The sequence below is a fragment of the Stenella coeruleoalba genome, assembly GCF_951394435.1.
Source record: "Stenella coeruleoalba genome assembly, chromosome: 1".
In the NCBI taxonomy this organism is placed as follows: Eukaryota; Metazoa; Chordata; class Mammalia; order Artiodactyla; family Delphinidae; genus Stenella; species Stenella coeruleoalba.
In genome coordinates, this window is record NC_137169.1 from 17,846,461 (window position 1) to 17,862,347 (window position 15,887).

Here is a 15,887-nt window from a genome sequence, read left to right on the forward strand (position 1 = left end):
TTAGAGAGAATTTCAATTCAATCATAATTCAAGTTAAACAAGTTATAGTCAAGCAATTATTTTTATTTATAGAGGTTCAAAATGAGTGCTGTTATTCAAGTCATCTTGGGAAGCAAGACTCACTTTCAACAATGCCACCAAGGCTCAAAACCTTTTTGAAACTCCATTTGTAAGAGTCTCAAAGACAAGCCTCATACACAAAAAAATCCTAGTCTCCACCTTTTAGAATTACATCTCATTTATGACCAAAAACAATGTTGATTACCCACTTCATTCACAGACTTATCTCCAAAAGTTAAATATAACTCCCCCCAAATGAACACTTATCAGGATTAAGAACATGAAATACGCTCTACAGACAAGTTCAAAAGTAGTATACCAAATATTTCAGTTTGGAAATCTCACTAAAATAAATATACAACTACTCATTTTGTAAACTTCTAATATTTGTTTTTAAAAAGCAGTCATGAAACTTCCCTGGTGGTCCAGTGGTAAAGAATCCGCCTTCCAATGCAGGGGACGCGGGTGTGATCCCTGGTCGGGGAACTAAGATCCCACAATCCACATGGCCAAAAAAAAAGAAACTTAAAATACACAGTACGCATCTCTTAAAAAATGGGTTTACATTTATCACTCAATTGTGTTACATGTGTATTAAGTTAAACCACCCAGTTACTACTAATTCAAATTTGCACTTAAATTGGCTCAAAGTAAGTACATACGAAATTAGTACATACATTCTTCTACCATTAATAAAAGAGAAAAAATAACTACTGAGAGAGCTTATTGGCAAGTCAGAGAAGGTAGCTTGAAGCAGATTTAACCGGCTTAAATTTTTCATTGTTGATATCAAAATAAAATGTTACTCAACAGAGTAATTCAAATGAGGTAGTACCTAGTATCTCATTTCAGTTAATAGCTCCAATCTGAGAGCATTAGACAAACATTTGATTAAGCGTCATTCCAAGAAGAAACTGTGCATAGTTCTTTTCCAGTGACAGATTCCAGAAGTATCTGCAGCAGGTCTAGACTCCTGTACTTTCACACCCTAAGCATCTGAAGCAGTTGGGGCACTCTCAGTCTTTTGATTAGAGAAAACACTAAGCAGAATTCTAATTAAAATGTTAATAAGCCTGAGAAATTAAATTATTACTTACATAAGCATCATTATGATCAATCATCTAAAACTGTACCGAGAGCCTACTATGTGCAAAGTTCAGTGAAAGTAACTGAGGGGAGTACCAGCCAAGACAAACTTAGCTTCTAATCCAAAAGCTTCTGATAAAATTAGGTAATTAAGATACAAGTTAATAAAGTTAATCAAGAACATGAGGGGCACTAGCGTAACAAGCCGCAAAATTTTTGAGAAAGTGAGAAGCTTCTGACCCAACTAAGCACATAAGATACATGCTAGTGTGACTTAACCAAGAACATGAGGCGTACCGGCAATAAATGTCACAAAATTTTAGAGAAGAGAGACTTACTATTGCAAAGTCAGGACAGACTTCAAAGATGGGGAATTGAGCTGAGTCTTGAAGGATGGAAAAAATGAAATAATTAAATAGCATAAGAGAAGAAAAGGACAGAAGATAATGGAAATAAAGGTGCTGAATTGGGAATGTGGTCGGTAAATATTTATTAAATACCTACTACATGTCACTCACTGTGTTAGGTACTAGGTACACACCGGTGAACAAAGCAGATGAGTTCCCTGTTCCCATGAAGTCTAGTTGGGAAGACAGATAATAATCAGGCAAGCAGATATATCATTATAATTGTAATAGGGGTTATAAAGGGAGTTAACAGATGCCAGTAATAGGGAATAAGAGGAAAGGATTAGCTAGATAAAATGATGAGGGAAAGGGACTTCCCTGGTGGCGCAGTGGTTAAGAATCAGCCTGCCAATGCAGGGGACACGGGTTCGATCCCTGGTCTGGGAAGATCCCACATGCCGCTAGAGCAACTAAGCCCGTGCACCACAACTACTGAGCCCGCGTGCCACAACTACTTAAGCCTGTGCTCCCAAAGCCCATGCTCCACAACAAGAGAAGCCACCGCAATGAGAAGCCCACGCACCACAACAAAGAGTAGCAACTAGAGAAAGCCTACGCTCAGCAACGAAGACCCAATGCAGCCAAAAATAAATAAATAAATTTATTTTTTTTAAAAAAAGTGATGAGGGAAAGTATCTCTGAATCATAAGCTGAAGCTTGAAGGAGGAAGCCAAAGAGCAGGGGAGAGAGTATTCAAGAAAGAGAGCGCCACATGTACAAAGGCCCTGAGGTAGGAAAGGACTTGTGTTTAAAAATAAATAAGCAGGTAGGGTGAATGAAGCATAATGGACCGTGAAACTAACATAAGATGACATTGGTACATACAGGCCAGGTTATACAAGGCATTATAGGCCAAGATAGAGTTTTAATTTTATTCCAAGCCCCAAAGAAAACCATTAAAAGTTTCTGCGTACTCACATACTGTTGAATAAAAGGAGCCAGACCCAAGAGTATATACTGTATGATTCCATTTTTACAAAAGTACAAAAACTGTTTGTAAAAACATTGTTTTTACAATGTTTTGTACTTTTGAAAAAATGTTTTACAAACATTTTTACAGAAGTACAAAAACTGATCTATGCTGTTAGAAGTCAGGATGGTGATTACCCTGGGTGGGTGGAAAGGCAGTGAGAACCCGAAGGGAACTCAACAGGGGCTTCTAGGTCCTGGCAATGCTGTTTCTTGATCTGGGTGCTGGTTACATGCGTATATTCAGTTTGTGAAAAAAATCATCAAGTTGTACACTTATGTGTACTTTTCTACATATAAATATTATATACTTCAATTGAAAGTTGTAATAATTTTTTTAATTTTTTGCAAGTTTTTAGTAACATATGTTTTAAAAATATTAGTCTGTCCAGATAAAATGGGAACAGAGGAGCACATGCAAATATGGAAGGACTTGATTGACATATTAACCTGGTGGAAGCTTTCAGATCCATATAAAACAGGAGGAGATTTTTCATAAAATAAGTCAAGCAGCCAGTGAATATAAAGTACCATGTTTATAAAGAATAAATGCTGGGTCTAGAAAGGGAGTTATACAATAAAGGATGAGCTATAAATTCCTTTGAATGTGAGACGGTATCTCTAGAAATTAAAAAAGGAATAGATGAAAACAGCAATGCCTAAAAAGGTGAGCCATGCTCGTTATCTTTTAGCTTATATTTTAATATGGCATTTTCAAGCTCTTCCCTTGCCACCCCAACTCCAATACAGCAGTGTAATGAAACACAAAGATCCTAAACTTGAGCATCAATCACATCTGAGCTGAAACCAATGGTCTGCCCCTCACAGCTCCAACAGTAACTGCTCTGAGCCCAGCTCCCTCATGTATAAAGAGGATAATGACTACCTCATAGTTGTTATTTTCTCTCTATCACCACCCAAAATGTTGAATTGGTAGACTGGTATTTTAATTTAATTATCATTTCCTAATGGTATATGGAGGGCCAATGGTTGATGAGTTTCCATTCTCAAGATTCATAAGTGGGAGAAGAGGATTATCTAAGAGTCAACAATAAAAATAGAATGAATAAAGAAAAACGAGAAAGGGACTTCCCTGGCAGTCCAGTGGTTAAGACTCTGAGCTTCTATTGCAGGGGGCACAGGTTTTGGTCCCTGATGGGGGAACTAAGATCCTGCATGCCGCGTGGCACGGCGAAAAAAAAAAGAAAAAAAAAAGAAAAGAAAAGAAAAACAAGGAGTCAAAGATAAAACTAGGGCTTCTTCTAGCAGGTCAGATACAGTAGTTTCAAGCATTTTCTAAGACAGGGACTTGAGCTGAAGCAGACTGGGACAGGTTCAGTGACTTCAGAAATTATGAGAAGGAAAAAATAATCTATGTTTTCCCAGCAAGACACAATTCCTACCTAATGTATTCCCTTTGTGGAATATTAGCTAAAACAAGTTAGAGATTAACACTAAGGATATTCTGTCATAGGTGGAAGGGCAAAGCCTTTAACCATTTTATAGCATCCCCACCCTTAAGAATTATTTGAACAACCATATTGTGTAAAGCACTTCTTAAGTATAGCCAAAGATGTTAAGTTTTTTTTTTTGTTTTTTTTCGGTATGCGGGCCTCTCACTGTTGTGGCCTCTCCCGTGGCGGAGCACAGGCTCCAGACGCGCATGCTCAGCGGCCATGGCTCACGGGCCCAGCCGCTCCGCGGCATCTGGGATCCTCCCGGACCGGGGCACGAACGCATGTCCCCTGCATCGGCAGGCGGACTCTCAACCACTGCGCCACCAGGGAAGCCCCAAAGATGTTAAGTTTTATATTACAAGAGATAATATTTCAAAAAAGAAACAAAAGTAGAAATTCAAGTTGTTAATAAATCTTTGGGTAATTTTTTATTTTCCCCACAGTGTATCCCCTATCCTAAAAAGTAATGAAAACCCGGTTCCTCACGAATTTATCTTTCTGCTGATCTGACAAGTGTCCTCATCTCTACCTCTCTTACTCTTCTCATGCACCTCACCATTAGATACCTAAGGTTTCCCTGTTTCCTACAAAGTTGGCACACTGACTCTCTAGTATTCACTCTGATCTCACCAGTATTGATTCTGAACATAGAAACTTCACAGCATTCCCAACGATCACTCTGCTAACCAACACCTAAGAGATAACACACAGTTTAAACAAATGAGGGCAGTTGTGATCACATAACTGTATGCATTTGTCAAACCTCATTAAACTGTACACTTCAGGTTGGTGAATCTTATCGTATGTAAATTATACCTCAATAAAACTGATTTTTTTAAAGAGAATGCATGCATTCATTCATCCAGCAATATTTACTGAGCATCTATCATGTGCATCAAAGTTTATACCAAATCTTTCAGCTTGACTACTTGGGTCCTACCTGTATGAAATGTGTGTGCTCTACTCATAAACTAACACTGTCCCAAAAAGCCATGTTCCATGAAAAATGGTTCCATTTCTGATTATGAATGTCTCCTTAATGATGCCCTCTACAGCAGAAGGACCATTAGCTATCCGTCATCTTCCATTACATAAATGAATTCTATGCTCTTTATTGTAATACAAATGCTTCCATCATAAGAAAAAAATTAAGCACCTAAGCATACAGAACATACCTCTACCACAGCCTTATATGTCTGTCTTTCTATCAAAAAAATTAGAATATATCAAAAGCTTACTGATAACATTGCTGGAAGAAAAGGTAATATTATTGGGGAACAGACTTAATTGACTCATTTTAGCAACCATAGTGACCCAGTGGCTGAGTCAAAGGCCTGGAAACTAGGCCTCCTGGCTCCCAACCCAATATGCAGAGTGGATCTTAGAAACAGACTTCGGTTTGAATTCCAGCTCCACTTCTTACTAGTTGTATGCATACACTTAGGAAAGTCACCCTCAGTTTGCTCATCTGTGAAACAGGGATGCCAACTACCACCTCACAGCATTGTTGTGAAGACTATATGAGATCTATACCATGTAGCACAATTACTGGGCACAGAGTAGGCAACTCAACAATATTAGTTCCCTTTCTTGGTCTTAAATTATTTAAGAGTAAGAAAATATCTATTAATCAAGGCTAATTCACAATCCCTATTAGTAATCACAATCCCTATTAGGACAACAATGAACCTGGATTTGCTCCTTGTTCATCACTCTAGATCAACTCCCTTCCCATCCCACCGTTTCCAGTTTTTCAAACTTCAGTTACTATGTTTAGAAGTGATTTAATTTTAGAAACCTGGAAAATTCTTCTGAGTAAATTGAGCAAAACCTTCATCTGCCCCAAGGGGAATTCTGAGCAAAACAATTATTTCTAACAAGAAAAGAATTTTTTTCTATGGGGGTTATTCAATTTAACCACATGAATGCCGCCAAAGCTGCACGCAAAGTAACAGAAAGCCGTCTGGAACACACCGTACAGATTCTCCGAAGGGAAACATCCCCCTAAAATCCAAACACCTCCCTCCCTAACCTTAGGTAGTAAAATCTTAATAGGTGATCTGAATTCCCCAGGCTCTGACACCAGTCCAACTCCTTAGGCCAGAACTGCAGCAGTCCGTAAAACGCCCTGAACAAACCCCACCTCTCAAAATACCCCCAAAAAGGCAGGCAGGTCCAGAGAGTATTTTCTCCTTAATGGACAGATTAAACACTAGAAGCACAATTCCTTTCCCAAGGTCATCCAAGTCAGTGAAGGTGCGACGGAGAATCTGCAGTCTCTCGGGCTTTACGGAGATCACACTGCAGGGATTTTTTTTTTTTTTTTTGAAGTGGGGGCTGCCTATTCTCTTCCCCTCTCCCACCCTCAAGTGTGAGCACTGGTCTCGGCATTTCCGAAACAAGCCACAACAAGCTCTGCAGTGTTAGGAAAGGGACTGACGCGACGAAGAAACAGATGCTCCAAAGCAAGATGGTCTTTCTCGGCTCGCAGAGCCTTCTCCAAGGTTATTAACAGAAACCGCAGGCACCCCAGGGAGCTCTACAGCGGGCTCCGAACCCCCAGCCCGGCCGCTCCGGGACGCCGGGTTCCCTTCAGCAGCCCTCGCAGCCCGAGGCCACCGGCCCCAGAAACCGCACTTCATTCCAGCGCTCCGGGAAGCCATGGCTCTTTCCCCGCCCGGGCAAGGGTGGGGGCGCGCAGGGAGGCGGGCCGCTCGCGCTGCGGAAAGTTCACCGCGGCTGCGGGCGGGGGCGGCCCCGGCCCGGCTCGCCCGCGTCCCCCAGCAGATTCCACCATTAATTAGTCCTAAGGACTGTCTACTGGCAACTTAAACAAAGCGAATGCCTCGAATTCCTTCCCGGCCCAGCGGTCTGGCTGCGAGACCAGCATCGGCCGGGACACGGGCTGGCGCTGCGGGCGGACAGCTGCGGCGGCCGCGGCGGGACCCCCTCCTCGCCCATCCCGCGTCCCCGCCACCGGGCCCCGCAGCCCGGCCCGCACGCCAGCCTGAGCGCTCCCAAACCTCCCTCCTCCTCCTCCTTCTCCACCTCTCCTCCTCCTCCTCGGGAGCTCCCGGGCTCTTCCTGTAAGATCACTTCCTTCCTCCCCGGGTGCCCACGGGCCCCGCGCAGCCCCCTCCCCGGCGTCCCGGCCCCCCGCCCGGCCGCACCGCTCCCCGCCCCCACCGGGCCCCGCGCGCCTCCCCACCCCCCAACTCCCAAACTCGACCCTAAAACTCTCCTCTGCTCAGCTCTTGGCCTCTAACATTTCTCCTCAGGTTCTCGCTCCCACCAAGAAGTCTCTCAAAACCTTCCCTCCCCCTTCAAAGGAAAAATCTCCAACTCCAAAAGAATTCTCAAGGTCTCTCTCCAAAGATCTCCCTTTCCGAGCTCCTTCTCCGAAATTCCGCTCAAACTCTACCCCCACCTCAACTCCACAACCCCCCAGCCCTCGCCGGGGTGCGCCCGCCGGTTCTGCCCGGTCACCACTGGGTACCCCGACCCCTTGGCGGGGCAGGCCTCCTCCTCCGGGCGCCCTCCTCTCTCCGCCCGCCCGCCCGGCCTCCCGCGCCGCGCTCCCGCCACCTCCCCACAGACTCCTCACCTCGGCGGCTACGGCCCGCGCTCCCGCCCGCCAAGGGCTCCGGCGCTCGGCTCCCGGCGGCCGGCGCCTCCTCCGGCTCCCAAGACTGACAATGAGGGGCGGAGCCAGAAGGTGACGTCAGCGTCCTGGAAGGCGGGGTCTTTGTGGGGGCGGAGCTGATAGACGGTCCCTCCCCCTTTGTCTTCTCCCCCTTCCCGGGACTTGGACTTTTCCAAGTTTTTATCGCCTAATTAGCTAGGTGCCCAGGTCCTGTGCTACGCGCGGTGGAAAATCGAAATGGAAGACAAGACGTCCTGCTTTCAAAAGGGGCACCCTCAGGGGATTGTGGGATTAAATGAGATAATCCATGTAAAGGTATTTAGCCCAAGGTCTAGTATGGAGTAATCTCTCAAAAAATACTATTTCTATTACTCAGCAAAGTGTGGAAAAGGAACTCAGCTTGAACTCAGGAGGCATGGGTTCCAGTCTCCAGCTCTGCTATTAATTCCATGTGTGATCCTAGATAAGTCCTTTGCCATCTATGTTCCCTCCTTTTGCCTTCTTTAAAATGGGAAGGGGCAATGACCAGATGATTTCAAAGGGCCCACCAATAATTCTATGACATTTTCCTGTGAACCTACTATGTGCAAGGTACCTAGAGCCCAGAGAAGGGAGAGGGGTCCTTTGAAGACAGCCTAAGACCCAGATCCAGCATGGTACAGAACACAGCTCTAGACACTCTCCCCTCAGATGCCCTCCCACATACTGACACAGGGTTGCATTCACAAGCCCAGACCCAGATGCACTGAGGGCTGCTTCCTCTTTGACTGCAGCAGCATAGCTGGTCTCTTGAGATATCTCTTGTGTAAGCTCCTTATTGCCTATGGAATAAAGGCCAAATGCCTGGCCTGGTGTGATCTCTTCCTACCTTTACACACACACACACACACACACACACACACACACAAAGTTTATCCAAACTTCCCCTAGCACACCCACTGCTTTCCCACATCTGCGCATTGCTCATGCTCTTCCCTTGCTGTCTCTTCTCAGTTTACAACTCTTCCTAGTTTCTCCCAGCCAGAAGCTGACTCTCCCTACTCTCCCTACCCTTATCTTTTTTTTTTTTTTTTTTTTGCGGTACGCGGGCCTCTCACTGTTGTGGCCTCTCCCGCTGCGGAGCACAGCCTCCGGACGCGCAGGCTCAGCGGCCATGGCTCACGAGCCCAGCCGCTCCGCGGCATGTGGGATCTTCCCGGGCCAAGGCACGAACCCGTGTCCCCTGCATCGGCAGGCAGACTCTCAACCACTGCGCCACCAGGGAAGCCCTCCCTACTCTTAATACCCATGGCATTGTGTTAACTCTCATGTGGGCATGAACACATTTTAACTTGTGTCAAACTGACCTCCCCTTTGTTTCTTAGCACTTCCTTACTTCCTTGAGGTCAGAGCCCACACATGTTTGTGGAGCTCAGGTTCTGATGCCAGAAAACCCTGGGATTATATACCCGTGTTCTGGCCCGTACTAGCTCTCTTTGAGCCTCATTCTCCTCATCTGTAAAATGAGCATATTAATACAGTCCTTGTGGTGTTCGGTTTAAAATTATATAAGACACTGTGTGGAAAGCACCAGGCACAGTTTTCCACAATGTACCTGTCATTCTTATTTTCATTCTTTTTTTTTAAATTTTATTTATTTATTTATTTTTGGCTGTGTTGGGTCTTCGTTGCTGGGCGCGGGCTTTCTCTAGTTGCAGCGAGCAGGGGCTACTCTTCCTTGTGGCACGCAGGCTTCTCATTGCGGTGGCTTCTCTTGCCGCGGAGCAAGGGCTCTAGGCGCATGGGCTTCAGTAGTCGTGGCATGTGGGCTCAGTAGTTGTGGCTCACGGGCTCTAGAGCGCAGGCTCAGTAGTTGTGGCACACAGGCTTAGTTGCTCCACGGCATGTGGGAACTTCCCGGACCAGGGCTTGAACCCATGTCCCCTACATTGGCAGGCGGATTCTTAACCACTGAGCCACCAGGGAAGCCCTTCATTCTTATTATTATTATCATCAATATTATTTCTAGTTCCTAACACCAGATAGCATCCCTAGTGATAATCCATCTAATCATTTCATAGTGGAAGACTGAGGTGCTGAGAGAGGAAGAGGTTCACTGAAAGGGGCCCTGCAGAACATGGCCACTGGAATAGAAACTGCAGTTTTTAGACCCCAGGTGGATTCTGCAGAGTCACAGCTGATACCCCAGAGTGTCTCTGTCACTCAGCACCCGTCCAGGCTGGGGACGCCTTCAAGTTCTCATCCTTTGCAGCAGAGCTGACCCGGTTCTCCCTTGTGCCTCTCTCCTCTCGTTTTCCTTACAGAGAGATGGATCTGTGTTAAACTGCCCTTGGCGACTCCGCAGTCTTCTAGCAGAACTGCAGCAAGGCACTGGGTGTTTCCAGAGTGCTGGCCAGTGGGAAGAGGGAAAGGGCTTTGGGGTTCTGATTAATTTCCTGCGAGGGGGGACAGGCAAATGGCTGTTCTGAATTGCCTGGGCTGGTCCTCAAGAGCCCCTAACAAATCGCAGCTTATTTCTAGAATAAGAGATTCCAAAATTCAACTTCCCATGAAAGGAAGGCATGGCCACAGGATTGCTGCAGGCAAAGAAAGGGCCTTTACTGAGTCCCTGCTATGTGCTGATTCCAAGCATTGCAGACACTTGGAAGAGAGAACCCAGGACATACAGGGGAGGTTCTGAAGACAGAACCTTCTCTCTGGGACCCATGAATTGATCAGCCACTTATTCATTCATTCAGAGCAAAAGCTTTGGCACAGGACAGATCAGGATTCAAATCTCAGCTCCATTACTTACCAGTTGTGTGACCTTGGGCTTTCAAGTCTCTGCACCTCAGTTTCTCATCTGAAAAATGTGAATAATAATAGTATTTATTCCATTCAGGGGCTGTGAGGATCAAATGAAATAACATGTGAAAGAGCTTAGTTCAGAGCCTGGCATCTAGTTCATGCCAGGATATGGTGGCTGCTGTGACTATTCCAACATGGCCTCCCAGTAAGGCCTCTCATGTGCTGGCCTCTGGACTGGAGGTAATAGTTCCAACCATAAGAAACTCATTTGGTAAAAGGAATGGAATAGATTTTCATGAATAGGCAAGAAAAGGTGTCTACCGGGTATTGTTAAATTAAAAAAAAAAAAGAGTAAGAATAAGTTGCAGAATTACAGAAGTAGTAGGATCCCATAATTATAATTTATATGCTTAGTATATGCATTACAAAATGGAGAATACAGAAAACTAAATACGATGCCTTCTTTTTATTTTGCGTTTCTTTGTGTGTGTGTGTGTGTGTGTGTGTGTGTGTGTATAGCAGGAATTTTCAAAAAAGACTACTGAATGCTAAGAGGGAGAAAGAGGATGAAGACACAGCTACAAGGTGTATCAGCAATGGGCATCTGAACCAACTGTTCATACGCCATAGAAAATTCTACAGGTTCCACCTCATTCTTCATGGCATTCCAGGGAAAGCCCCAGCCCAGACAATTCTCATCTTCTCACGTCTCCCCAGCCCTTAGCTGCACTTGAACTTTCAATGGTATAGCCAGAGGCAAGACTCTGAACAGAACTCCCAGGAACCATAGCAAGGCCAGTAGGAGAGACCTTTAAACAGGAAGAATCTTTTTTTGCTCCCTGTCCTGTGCCCCATCCCCACCTCCCAAGGAGTAAACAATCTGACAGCATCTTGCGGCTACAGTGCCTAAACCTGCCTGCACTTTCATTTCTCCTCATTATATCTTTCTGCAATTTAAATTTTTTTACAAAGAGGATGTATTACTTGGTCATCAGAAAAAAGGCAGTAAAGATGTATATAATAAGAAAGCTAACCAAGCCCGTGCTGGTTCACTTTTGTTGGTTTCCAAACAATAAATTAGAACAATGTGGTTGAGGCCAATGCTTAAGTCTCACAGGAATCATAGAAAGTAAGAGTGGGAAGGGATAGAATCACCCTCAGTTTCTCCTACCACCCCCCAAATGGCATAATTTTAAGTCCTCTCACATTTCAGACCACCCACCAACACATGTATTTCATACATTCATTCAACAAACACTTATGGATCCTTTACTATAAACCAAGCATCATATAGGTTATGAAGGTCATTATTCCTATCTTGCAGATTAGAAAAACAAGACTCAAGGAGGTAAAGTAAACTGCCCAAAGTCTCACATCTATTGGGATCTAAACCAAGACCTTCACAACATCAAAACTCAATTCCTAAAGGGTGAGAGCTAAATTCCAAAGTGAGTGCGCTGTGTACTTAGGCAGCCATGATTGCTGGGTGGCCTCGGGCAAGTCACTGAACTCTTCGCAGCAGCAGTTTCCCCATCTCTGTGGAGTAAGGACATACCTGCATATTTTACGTAAGTTAAGCACTTTGTAAGTTATAACACATAATTCAAAGGGAAGTCATTATATCACTCTTCTGAGACTGATTCTCACTCATCTTTGGATCTCTTGGTGCTTTCCCCATTAGTGTTTATCCCCATTAATGTTTACCCCCCATTAACATATTTAAGACAGTCTTCCTTGCACAAGCTCATATTATACCCCCCACTAGCCTGGGACCTCCTCAAGGAGTGGAACAATGCTTATTCATTTCTACTTCCTTTCTGCCCCTAGTGCAGTGTCTGGCAGTCCCTCCATTCCTTCACTCTTTCATTTATTTCATAACAAATGGCTGAGAGCCTAACATGTGTAAGACAGCAAAGGTCCCTGCCTTCTTAGGACTTAAGACTGGTGCGGTGGAGAGACAAGAAAATATTAAGCACAGTTAATTACTTCATTAATTAATTGCATTAAATCTCACAAAGTGGGACTTCCCTGGTGGCACAGTGGTTAAGAATCCGTTTGCCAATGCAAGGGACACGGGTTCAATCCCTGGTCCAGGAAGATCCCACATGCCATGAAGCAACTAAGCCCTCGAGCCACAACTACTGAGCCCGCATGCCACAATTACTGAAGTCCGGCGCCTAGAGCTCGTGCCCCGCAACAAGAGAAGGCACCGCAATGAGAAGCCTGCACACTGCAACAAAGAGTAGCCCCCACTCATCGCAAGTAGAGAAAGCCCGTGCGCAGCAATGAAGACCCAACGCAGCCAAAAATAAAATTAAAAAAAAAAATCTCACAAAGTATCAGCCCAGGTGCAATGAGAGCTTGGGGGACGTGTTGTGGGGACCTAAGTGAATCCAGGACATAGGGAAGGCTTCCTAGAGGAGGTGGCCTGGAGTCCTAGAGATGTTAAGAAATTTGTTCAATGTCACACAGCTGTTGAGTGGAAATCTGGGATTTTAACCCGGAACACTTGACTCCACACCCATATTCTTCTACTAAACAACACTGCCTTTTATCTCCTCCCTCCTGTTCTTCCCTGGCTCTTATTGGTGAAAGGGAGCAAGGTCTGTCTAACACGGGATGCTCAAAAGCAATGTTTTTCCAAGATTGCGGGATCAGGGCCCCCTTTGAGAATCTGGTGAAATCCATGCAACATCTCCCATGTATACATGTATACAGACAGACCCACAAAGTCTTGCCTGCAATTTCAGGGTCCATAGGCATCCTGAGGCCCAGGTTTAGAACTCACACCATGGGGACCATAGGACTTTATAGTGAGATTCTCAGAACCTCAGAAAGATATACCAGGGCCCCATGGGGACCTCAAATTCAGAGACAGACCCCAGGATTCTATAAAAAGATTCTCAAGATCCAGGCGAAAGAGGCTGGGATCCTGTAGAGACCCCAAGTCCTTCCCCTGCAGAGACGTTAAGATGCCACATAGATTGCAGAGGAGGCTCAGACCTGGACAAAGCTGGTGTCCCCACAGGGGAACCCATGGGCCTTGGAAAGCTATGGTGAGACCTTTTTTGGGTCGCTGACACCTTTGAGGAAAAATGCACCACACAAGATGCTGTACACAAAATCAAGGCTTTCACAGACCTCTAGGAGGCCATCAGTAACCCCCAGAATCAGGCCTCCTGTTCTTGGGCCTCCACAAGAACCTGAAGCCCCTCAAGAACCTGGACCAGGACCACAGACTCAAGGCACAAACTCTAGAGTCAAACAGACCACGGGTCGAATTCTGGCCCTGCTGTTTACTAGCCATGACCTTGGGCCACTCACCTACAAACCCTCAGGCCTCAGCGTCTCACCTCCCAAAAGAAAGGGTCGGTCACCTCTCCCTCCCCAGTCCAAGCCCCCGCGGCGTGGGCTCCGGGGCGGGTGGGGTGTAGGCGCCTGCGGGACCCAGTCTCTCCGCTCCGGCGCCCGGGAGGGACCAGGACTGCAGCACTTTCCTGCAATGCTAATGGGCCGACTGCAGCGGGAGTGCGGGCGGCGCGGGAGGCGGCGCGCCTGCCGCAGTGACAGCGCCGCGCCGCGCCCCCGCGGGCCTGGGAAGCCGGCAGGGCCGTTCCCACCCGCCGGGCAGGGCGTTCCCGCCGGCCGGCTTCCTGCAGTCGGGGGCGGCAGAGGGGGGAGGCGCGGAGGGGCCGCGGGGCCCGGCAGGCCTGGTTCCTGGCTTTCTCTCCACGTTTCCTGAGCAGGACCGGCCGGGGGATGGGACCCAGCACAAACGTCCTTCCTGGGAGCGCAGCCAGGAAATCGCGTCCTGGTTCGCTCAGGTTCCTCCTCTGTCCGGGAAGGTGCCGATTGCGGTCCGTAATCTTCTCGTACTTACCCACTGGGTGTGATGCGACCCGCTTACCGCTTCGGGAAGCTGAGAGCTGAAAAGGCAGACCCCAGACACTACAACACAGCAAGATTCCAGCCCCATGATGGAAGTTAATTCCATCCTACGGATGAGAAAACTGAGGCTTGAAAAAATGAAGTGACTTACCCAAGGCCTTCATAAAAACATTACTGCAAATAAAATAATGTGTTCACTACCTACCAGGCGCTGTGCTACAAATGCTCTAAATGTAATTGTATCATTGAGTCTCAGAACCTATGAAGATAACTATTGTCCCTATTTTATAAATGAGGAGACTGAGAACCAGAGAAGCCAAGTGGCTTCTCCGATGTCTCACAGCTAGGAATTAAATGCCAATCTCCTGTTTCCAGAGCTCAGGCCATTCCACTATCCTGCGACCCAGATGTCCTATTTCAATGCATTACAGTGAGTAACCTGAGAATCAGAACCCTGTCTCCTTTGTCTTTGGGTCCCCCAAACCCCACTTGGAACTTGACACAAAATAGGCACTTGGAGATGACTCTGGAGCCTAGCACAGAAGCTCAAAGTTAGAAGGACTAGTAGGAAGCATCTAGCCTGACTACTTCTAGAGCCTTCAGCCAAGTGAAAATTCAGCCTCTGCTTCAATACTTCCTGTCATGAGGAACTCTCCCTCTCGTATCATAATCCATTCCCCTGTTGGACAAATATGTTTGGTCTAAAATATAAATACTTCATTTTGCTCATGTTCCTTGTAAACAGAGGAAGAACATTTCCCTCCTCTTGGGCATAATACACACCGCATGGTATCCTTAGCCATTTTATAAGGGTTCAATAATTTTAAGTCCTTGTGAACCGGAACAATGCCAGCTATTTACCAGAGATGTTCCCCTTTCATGTGTAGAGTTGTTTCAGAGCGAAGCAGCCAGCCCAGACTACATTTTCCTGCACCTCTTGCAACTAAGTATGTGACAATGGGATATGGGCAGAGACAATGTGTGCGTGTCCAGGCCAAATCCAAGTTAAGAACTATGTATGCTTTCTCAAAGCTCTCTCATTTCTCTCCCATCTGCCAACTGGATGCCAACACCACATGAACCTGGGAAACCACATGCTGAACACAGCAGAGCCTTGATCAGCCTGGGTTTCACCCAAGTCTCTTGACTGAATGGTACCCACATTGAACCAACTTCTATTTAGTGTTTAGGCATTGAGATCTCAGGATTTCTCTATTACAGCAGTTAGCATAACTTAACTAACACTGGGACCAACTTAGGTTCATTGTTATGTCCTCCACTTCACAAAGCATGATGTTGGTCACAGAAAAGTTGCTCAAAAGACATCCATTTAGCACTGACTGTGTCCACCTGGTTCAGCTGGGCAGAAATAGTCTGTTCATCTCACTGATGCATTATGTCTTGTCTATTCCAAAAAGGGTTTTGCATTGCAGCTGCAAGCCTATTTGATGGATAATTAAAGAGCAAGAATCAAGAAGTAATGAAAGCCTGGACCAAAGGACAGTGGAGAAGGAGGGAAGAAAGGTGAAAAATTGACTAATAATAGCGGAAATGCTAGGTCAAGTTTTCTAAGGACAGCAACTGTGACAG

The 15,887-nt window shown here is 45.9% G+C and overlaps 1 protein-coding gene across 3 annotated transcripts in view; it reads right to left on the reverse strand.

Annotated features, from left to right (window-relative positions):
* Positions 1-14,235, reverse strand: part of LUZP1 (leucine zipper protein 1) — an 87,665-nt gene extending 73,430 nt beyond the window's left edge. Inside the window, exon 1 of one of the 3 annotated variants that reach the window (XM_079916904.1) lies at positions 13,763-14,235. The gene's annotated coding sequence lies outside the window, so the exon portion shown is untranslated. Of the gene's footprint in view, positions 1-7,583; positions 7,659-13,762 lie in introns of those variants that run through there. The other 2 variants (XM_079916902.1, XM_079916903.1) reach the window with 2 other exon arrangements.
* Positions 14,236-15,887: the final 1,652 nt, after the last annotated feature.